At 26.6% G+C, this 8,003-nt stretch overlaps 1 long non-coding RNA gene across 1 annotated transcript; it reads right to left on the bottom strand.

The window, feature by feature from the left end:
• Positions 1-1,423: 1,423 nt before the first annotated feature.
• Positions 1,424-7,055, bottom strand: LOC136086009 (uncharacterized). Its single transcript, XR_010641308.1, has 3 exons — positions 6,798-7,055; positions 1,804-1,871; positions 1,424-1,548 (listed from the first exon to the last, which is right to left on the bottom strand). It is a non-coding gene; the product is annotated as an uncharacterized LOC136086009 (long non-coding RNA).
• Positions 7,056-8,003: the final 948 nt, after the last annotated feature.

The raw sequence follows: 8,003 nt of genomic DNA, 5'->3' as shown, positions 1-8,003 counted from the left end.
ATTACTCACTAATTACCACTCCCAAAATACTAAAGCTATCATAATTTATGTGAAAATTAGTTTTGTAATTAATTATGCTATTTACTTGTTATGTTTTTTATTTTCTCATTAGCCTATATGTCTTTCAATATGTTTGGATTTGTAAATATTTACCCTGTTAAGATATATTGATAAAACTTTTTTTTTGCTTGAATCAACTTTTGTTGGTGTTTTTTATTGTTGGTGATTTTTATTGTTACCATTTTTAGCAAAAAAAATTAAAAATACAGTTATCTTTTTAATATATAGATATATACTTTGTTATGGTTCTGCTTGTTATTGATACTATTTAATATTACATAAATATTCTTAATGAAATTTGAAATACGAAAAATATGATTATCTTTTAACAACTTTTTGGTTTTCTTTTTATATTTCCGTCTTTACTAGAGATTATTATTAGAAAACATAGACTGCCATTACACCCTACCTAATATAAAAATATATCAATATAAGTAAAAGTGAAAGTTTAATCGGCCTTCAGTTTTTACGGCATTTCGCGATGTCAAGGCCTGTTATTATAGAAGGCCGTGTGTGTGACGAAAAAGTAAAGATACTTTTGCATCCAGTGGCTATTGCACCCAACGTCTACATCATTGAAAAAGTAGGTTTTTACATTTTTGTTTTTGTTTTTTTGTTTAACTACTTATCCTAATTGATCACTTTTTTTCAGGATTCTCCTCATGGGTTCAAGCTCATTACGCATAACTTATTTAATTATTAAATATTTTGAAAAGTAATAATATCCCAGTGAAAAAGCGCACATGGGATACGCGTGGATTTTTCCACATGTAACCCATGTGGGGATTATTATTTTGTCCCATGTGGGTTTCATATGGTAAATCCCACATGGATTCCATATGGTAAATCCCATATGGGATACGCGTGGGTTTTTAACATATGTAACCCATATGGGGATTATTATTTTGTCCCATGTGGGTTTCATATGGTAAATCCCACATGGGTTTTATGTGGTAAATCCTACATGGGATATAGGTGGAAAATACGACATGTTATAGATCTTAAATGCCACATATTTTAATCCAAATGGTATAAAAGTAGTCAATACTAGACAAATGAAAGTTCGAATGCTTCTATGATAATTTTTAAAATTCTTTTCATTTAAAAATTACTTAAATAGTAATTTAAAATTAATCATCGAAGCTTTCAGAGAGGCTTAACTTAATCTGGTATTTGCTACTTTATCCCATTTGGTATTTAAAACGTGTAGCATTTTTGATCTTTTACATGTGATGTTTTCCACCTATAACCTATGTGGGATTTACCTTAAACTATTATGACGAAATTTTATAAAATTAAAAAACGTGTTGCAAAATGAATTTATTTAAAAATAAATGCTATTAATCAATACATCAAAAACGAATATTAAAAATATTATTTTTTCTTTTGCAATTTACACGCCGTTTTTTGTCAATTGAATTAATTAAATCGCTTCGGCTTGTATAATACCAAGGTTTTTAGTATCTTCTAACTTTCTTCAAACATTTTCTAAAAAAAAAATATATAAATACAAATATATATAAATATAAATATAAATATATATATATATAGAGAGAGAGAGAGAGAGAGACAGAGACAGAGAGAGAGAGAGAGAGAGAGAGAGAGAGAGAGAGAGAGAGAGAGAGAAAGAGAGCCATTTTAATAAGGAACCTTATTTGTCGAGCAATTTTAATTATTAGCCAGTTTGAAGTCATTAATGACTACAATATTTCACAAATAATTATTTCCTAATTTATTACTTACAATGACTAACGTTTATCCGTAATTGAACACATATTATGCGTAATGAGCTTGAACCCATGAGGAGAATCCTGAAAAAAAGTGATCAATAAGGATAAGTAGTTAAACAAAAAACAAAAACAAAAATGTAAAAACCTACTTTTTCAATGATGTAGACGTTGTGTGCAATAGCCACTGGATGCAAAAGTATCTTTACTTTTTCGTCACACACACGGCCTTCTATAATAACAGGCCTTGACATCGCGCAAAATGCCGTAAAAACTGAAGGCCGATTAAACTTTCACTTTTACTTATATTGATATATTTTTATATTAGGTAGGGTGTAATGGCAGTCTATGTTTTCTAATAATAATCTCTAGTAAAAACGGAAATATAAAAAGAAAACCAAAAAATTGTTAAAATATAATCATGCTTTTCGTATTTCAAATTTCATTAAGAATATTTATGTAATATTAAATAGTATCAATAACAAGCAGAACCATAACAAAGTATATATCTATATATTAGAAAGATAACTGTATTTTTAATTTTTTTTGCTAAAAATGGTAACAATAAAAATCACCAACAATAAAAAACACCAACAAAAGTTGATTCAAGCAAAAAAAAAGTTTTATCAATATATCTCAACAGGGTTAAAGTCCTTATACTTGGCAACTTGTAGTCAATACACAAACATTCATATAAACTTCGTCGCATAGCAAAATACTCATATGCTCTACATATAATATCTGAAGTATATAAAACTTCACCAACATTAACTTTTCTCATAGCATTAAGGTGTTCGAATAGAATATTTGATTGAAGCGAACTTTCTTTATTTTTTAAAAATCTAACTGCTTCAAATAAAGCTGATTTTATTTTTATTAACTTTAATTTGTTTACAGCTAAATATGAAATATTACAAATTGTGCCATTATGGTTAGCTACAAATGAATAATCATTGAAAATTACTAAAATAAATAATGAAACACCAAGTTTGTACATTTTTGATTGTATGTGTAAACTTTTTTTATTAAGCTGGAAAACAATAACATCGTTATTATCACTTAACAAAGATTGAATATCGTCAAATATAAGTTCATCCTCTTTTAGAAAATCATTTAACTCATCTGGTAAAATGCTTCCAAAACCGCTTGAAGTTACATTTTTTCTAACTTTACTTGCTGGTGTGGCTAAACAACTAGGCGGAATATTTTAAAAACAGATGGTGGGTTTAAAGGTCGTTGCTTCCCATATTTGCTTTCAAAAGGTGCTTCATTTGGCCAATGCAGTTGACATAATGCTGTATAGTCTGTAACAATAAAACCAGTTCTTGAGATAGCTTCACTACATCTTTTTCTCTCCTCTAGATTCTTCGGGAATTTATAAATTAATATTTTTGTCGTAGTTGAGTATTGATATTTTTGTTGTAGTTGTAATTGATATTGTAGTTGTATAAATTGATATTTTTGTTGTAGTTGAGATAGTTCGACTTGCAAAGAGATACACAGCATTTTAAAGGTATTTTAAGGCATTTTAATTATTAAAAAAACTTATCGTTAGTTTGACAATATTATTACCTTACAAAGTTAACGCCTTGAACCTTACAACGTTATCGTCTTGATGTTGGGCTATCTAATTTATAAACCAATCACATTTTAAAGATTATTAAAAAAGCGCGAACACAAACTTTCGTCTAATGTTAAAAGATGAAAATGTAAACACAGTATTAGGAATTGGCCTTCAGTTTAACAACTTTGTTGCGCGATGTCAAGGCCTGTTATTATAGAAGGCCGCGGTCACACATGATATAATATTCTGAAACTAATAAACAAACATCTAAATTTCTATAAGTAAATTTATTCTTTGATCATTGCCTTCATATCTTGTCTTATTTTCATATCATAATCTATTATGGAATTATTTATATAACATATCACAACAATATTATTAAATTTGTGATGTTCAAATATCATATGAACATTCTCTAACATGTTCATATGATATTTGAATATAGTTCTTGAGTATATTATCTGCAAACAATTGACTGATGCAAGTTCTAATGTTGTCAAAAACCAAGCATGCATGCATGGGACACTGCAGTGTCCCACAAAGAAATGCTGGTTTGAAAGTCAAATTTTCTTTATTAAAAAAAAAAAATTAAAATAGGGGGGAGATAAGTTTCTGTAACTTTTTTTAGGCTCCAAAACTTTTAACTTTATATATAATAAGGTTCATAAAACTTAAGGGACTAACGAAGTACATTGAGGAACAAAAACAGGATATTTACAGAAACTTTTAAATTTTTAATCTAGAGTACCACAGTGTAATTGGGAATAAAGTCTCTGGGTCCAGTATTCAAAGTAATATGATCTAAAGTAATATATAAATTAAATAAAATGCTTTAAAATGCATGCAGTTATACATATAACTCCTGATAGTTAACTATATGTATAACTAGTTATACATAAAATTTATTATATAAACTTATTTTTTAAGGTTATGCTTGAACAAATTAGAACCAATTAATTCAAACTCAAGATTTAGTTCAAGTTCAATTTATTTGTTCATTGTTTTTTCACTATTTTATATTTATTTGTTCAAATTTGTTAACTAGTACTAATTCTTACTACAGTAAGAATATTTATCATTGTTGAACGTGATTTTATTAGTAACTTAATTTTACTTTCACATATTTTGACAACACCCTTTACATTTTAAATGATGACAGCTTTACTTTTCTATTGATGTTAAATTTATTACGTTTCAATAACTCAGATTGAATTTTAACTGAATTATTGTAAGCTTTGTAAGGGTTTGTTGTATCTCAAATGGTGTTGTAAATAAAGTAAAAATAATATATATATATATATATATATATATATATATATATATATATATATATATATATATATATATATATATATATATATATATATATATATATATATATATATATAGTATTTAGACTATGGGATCATCCATAAATGATGCCAGTAGATAGAGGGGCAGTGTGAGTTTAACAATAATTGACAATGGGGAGGGGATGTTGAGACCAAAACAATGTCAATTAAAAAATTGAATTAAAAAAAAAAGTAAAATATTTTATTTTAAAAAAAAGTAAAACAATTTATGCTAGCTATGAGCAGGTTTTAGAGGTATTTACACCAACAATGTGGTCTAAAAACTTCTTGCTTTTGTTGCTTTTTGTAGAAGATCATAGGAAAAACAATTTAAATTCAGAAATTAGCTTGCTTATCTGAAAGAACAATTTATGTTTTTTGTTTTTTTTACTTTTAGTACTGTTGAGAATAAATGTATAATTGAACCAGAAAAAAATTGATGGTATATGCATTTTTTATATTATATTAACAATTCAGATATACCATCATAATACGATAACAAAAACTGACATCATTTTCAATGGGAGATGGCAAAAAATTGACTGAGTTTGATAAAGGGTGAAGTTGTTCAACAAACCGGGTCATCATCTGACATCATTATGCATAGATGACCCTACGATTTAAGTAAAATAAGTAATCAATTTGCCATATTTCTCTTTAGAAAGTGTAAGAAAAAAGCATTGTTATGCTGAGAACCTACCTATTGAGCAAGCTTTGACCACCTATTTTATAAATTTGAGAGACAGAAGTGGAAGTGCGAATCGCAAAAGAACTAGTAACAATGCTCTAAATTGATTTTAACTTTGTAGACTAGCATTAATATAGTATTTAGTAATAATACATGATTTTTATAATTTGTATTTATTTCCATTAATTATCAGTTGTCAGTCTCCATTTTATAAAATGAATTAAAAAACTGTTAATTTATAGTATAATAATAATACATAAATACTAGTTTCCTAATGCTATTATCATCACAATGATAATGTTATTCGTTTTAAATTGAAATTTTGTATCAATTTTATTGTTTTAATGTTATATTTATATATATATATATATATATATATATATATATATATATATATATATATATATATATATATATATATATGTATATATGTATATATATATATATGTATATATGTATATGTATATATGTATATATATATATATATATATATATATATTTATATATATATATATATATTATATATATTTATGTATGTATATATATATATATATATATATATATATATATATATATATATATATATATATATATATATATATATATATATATATATATATATTATTTTTTCTTTATTTACAACACCCTTTGATATACAACAAAACCCTACAAAGCTTACAATAATTCACTTAAGATTCAATCTGAGTTATTGAAACGTAATAAATTTAACATCAATAACAACATAAAATCACGTTCAACAATGATAAACATTCTTACTGTAGTAAAATATAGTACTAACTGATAAATTTGAACAAATAAATATAAAATTAACAAAAACAATGAATAAATAAGAAAATTAACTTGAACCTTAACTAAATCTTGAATTTGAATTAATTGGTACTAATTTATTCAAGCATAACCTTAAAAACAAGTTTTTATAACAAATTATATGTATAACTAGTTATACATATAGTTAACTATCAGGAGTTATATGTATAACTATATGCATTTTAAAGCATATTATTTTATTTAAACATTACTTAGATCATATTACTTTGAAAACTGGACCCAGAGGCTTTATTATCAATAACACTGTGGTACTCCAGATTAAAAATTGAAAAGTTTCTGTAAATATCCTGTTTTTGTTCCTCAATGTAGTTCGTAAGTCCCTTAAGTCTTAAGGACCTTATTATGAAATGCAAAGAAATGCAGGTTTGACTTGCATTTCTTTGTGGGACACTGCAGTGTCCCATGCATGCAAGATTGGTTTTTGACAACATTTCAACTTGCATCAGTTAATTGTTTGCAAATAATTTACTCAAGATCTATATTCAAATAACTATTATATTATCCTAATAATACGTCTATTTGCACAAATCTCAATCTTATTTCTATAAGGAAAGATAAAAATTATTCGTGGTACTTACATACTTGCTTGCCATTCTCTTTATTAATATAAAATATTTTCACACAATATAAACGTAACGCAATGCAATGTCGATTTAAAAAATTTTTTTTAGTTTCCAGCTTTTAAATTAATTCCCATGCAAATCCCACAGGAAACCCACGTGGGATTTCCCATGTGTGTAAATGCCATATGGTTCCCACATGTAACCCATGTGGGATTACCCACATGGGTTTAAGGTGACAAATTTCCATACGGATACCACATGGGAAAATCCGTCCCACATAAATCCCATCAATCCCACACGGAACCCATGTGGGACGCGGTTTTATTTTTCACTGGGAACTATAAATTTGGGCCCCACCCCCCGCCAAAAACGAAAAGGGGCCCTCCCACTTTAAATTTTTTCAAAATATATTTACAAATGAAATATCCAATATTTGCTTTTTATAATGAGTTAATATAACACGATTAAGTATATAAAAAATATTTATTTTATGAATTTGAGAAATAATCTAGAATCTTTTCACAAAATAATTATAAAAAAGAAAGAACATCCTTAATAGCAAAAACTAACTTTACTTCACTTATGCCTATCGGAGAATTTTTATTTTAATAATAACTATACTATCTTAAGACAGTAATTCTTAGAATGCTATCAAGAATAGAAAAAATATTGAAGAATATTCTAAGAAACTTTGTATTTGTTGAACAACTTTAAATATAAACTTTTCTTGCCTTCTTATTCGCAAATTCCGCAATTACTTTATCTAATTCTAATGTTTGTGCTTTTTCGTTCTCTATTGCCAAAATTGCACAATGTTTGAGACGCTCCTGAGACATGCTATTTCTTAAATATGATTTGATAATCTTTAATTTGCTGAAAGATCCTTCAGCACTTGCAACTGTCACAGGTATTGTCATCAATAGCAATATTGCTGTGTTTACATCTGAAAAATCGCACTCTATAAAACTGTATTTGATGAGCAGTATGTCAGCTAAATCTTTTAATGTAGTTGCTTCTGTGATGTCGTTTTTAATAAAAGTAATTGCATTAATTAATTGGGTTGGAAAATGTTTTGTCAAATCGTCTGGGTAACTATGTTGCAATAATTTAGCTGATTTAATTAGATCATCTTCAGACAATTTTATTAAATTTTGAGGTTGCAAAAAATTAAAAAGATTTGAAAGTTTTTCCATTCCAGTAAATCTATCACTTATTTGCACG

Source organism: Hydra vulgaris, chromosome 10 (genome assembly GCF_038396675.1).
Source record: "Hydra vulgaris chromosome 10, alternate assembly HydraT2T_AEP".
Classification (NCBI taxonomy): domain Eukaryota; kingdom Metazoa; phylum Cnidaria; class Hydrozoa; order Anthoathecata; family Hydridae; genus Hydra; species Hydra vulgaris.
Note: the sequence above shows the minus strand (reverse complement) of the source record. Positions and strands in the feature narration are given on the sequence as shown.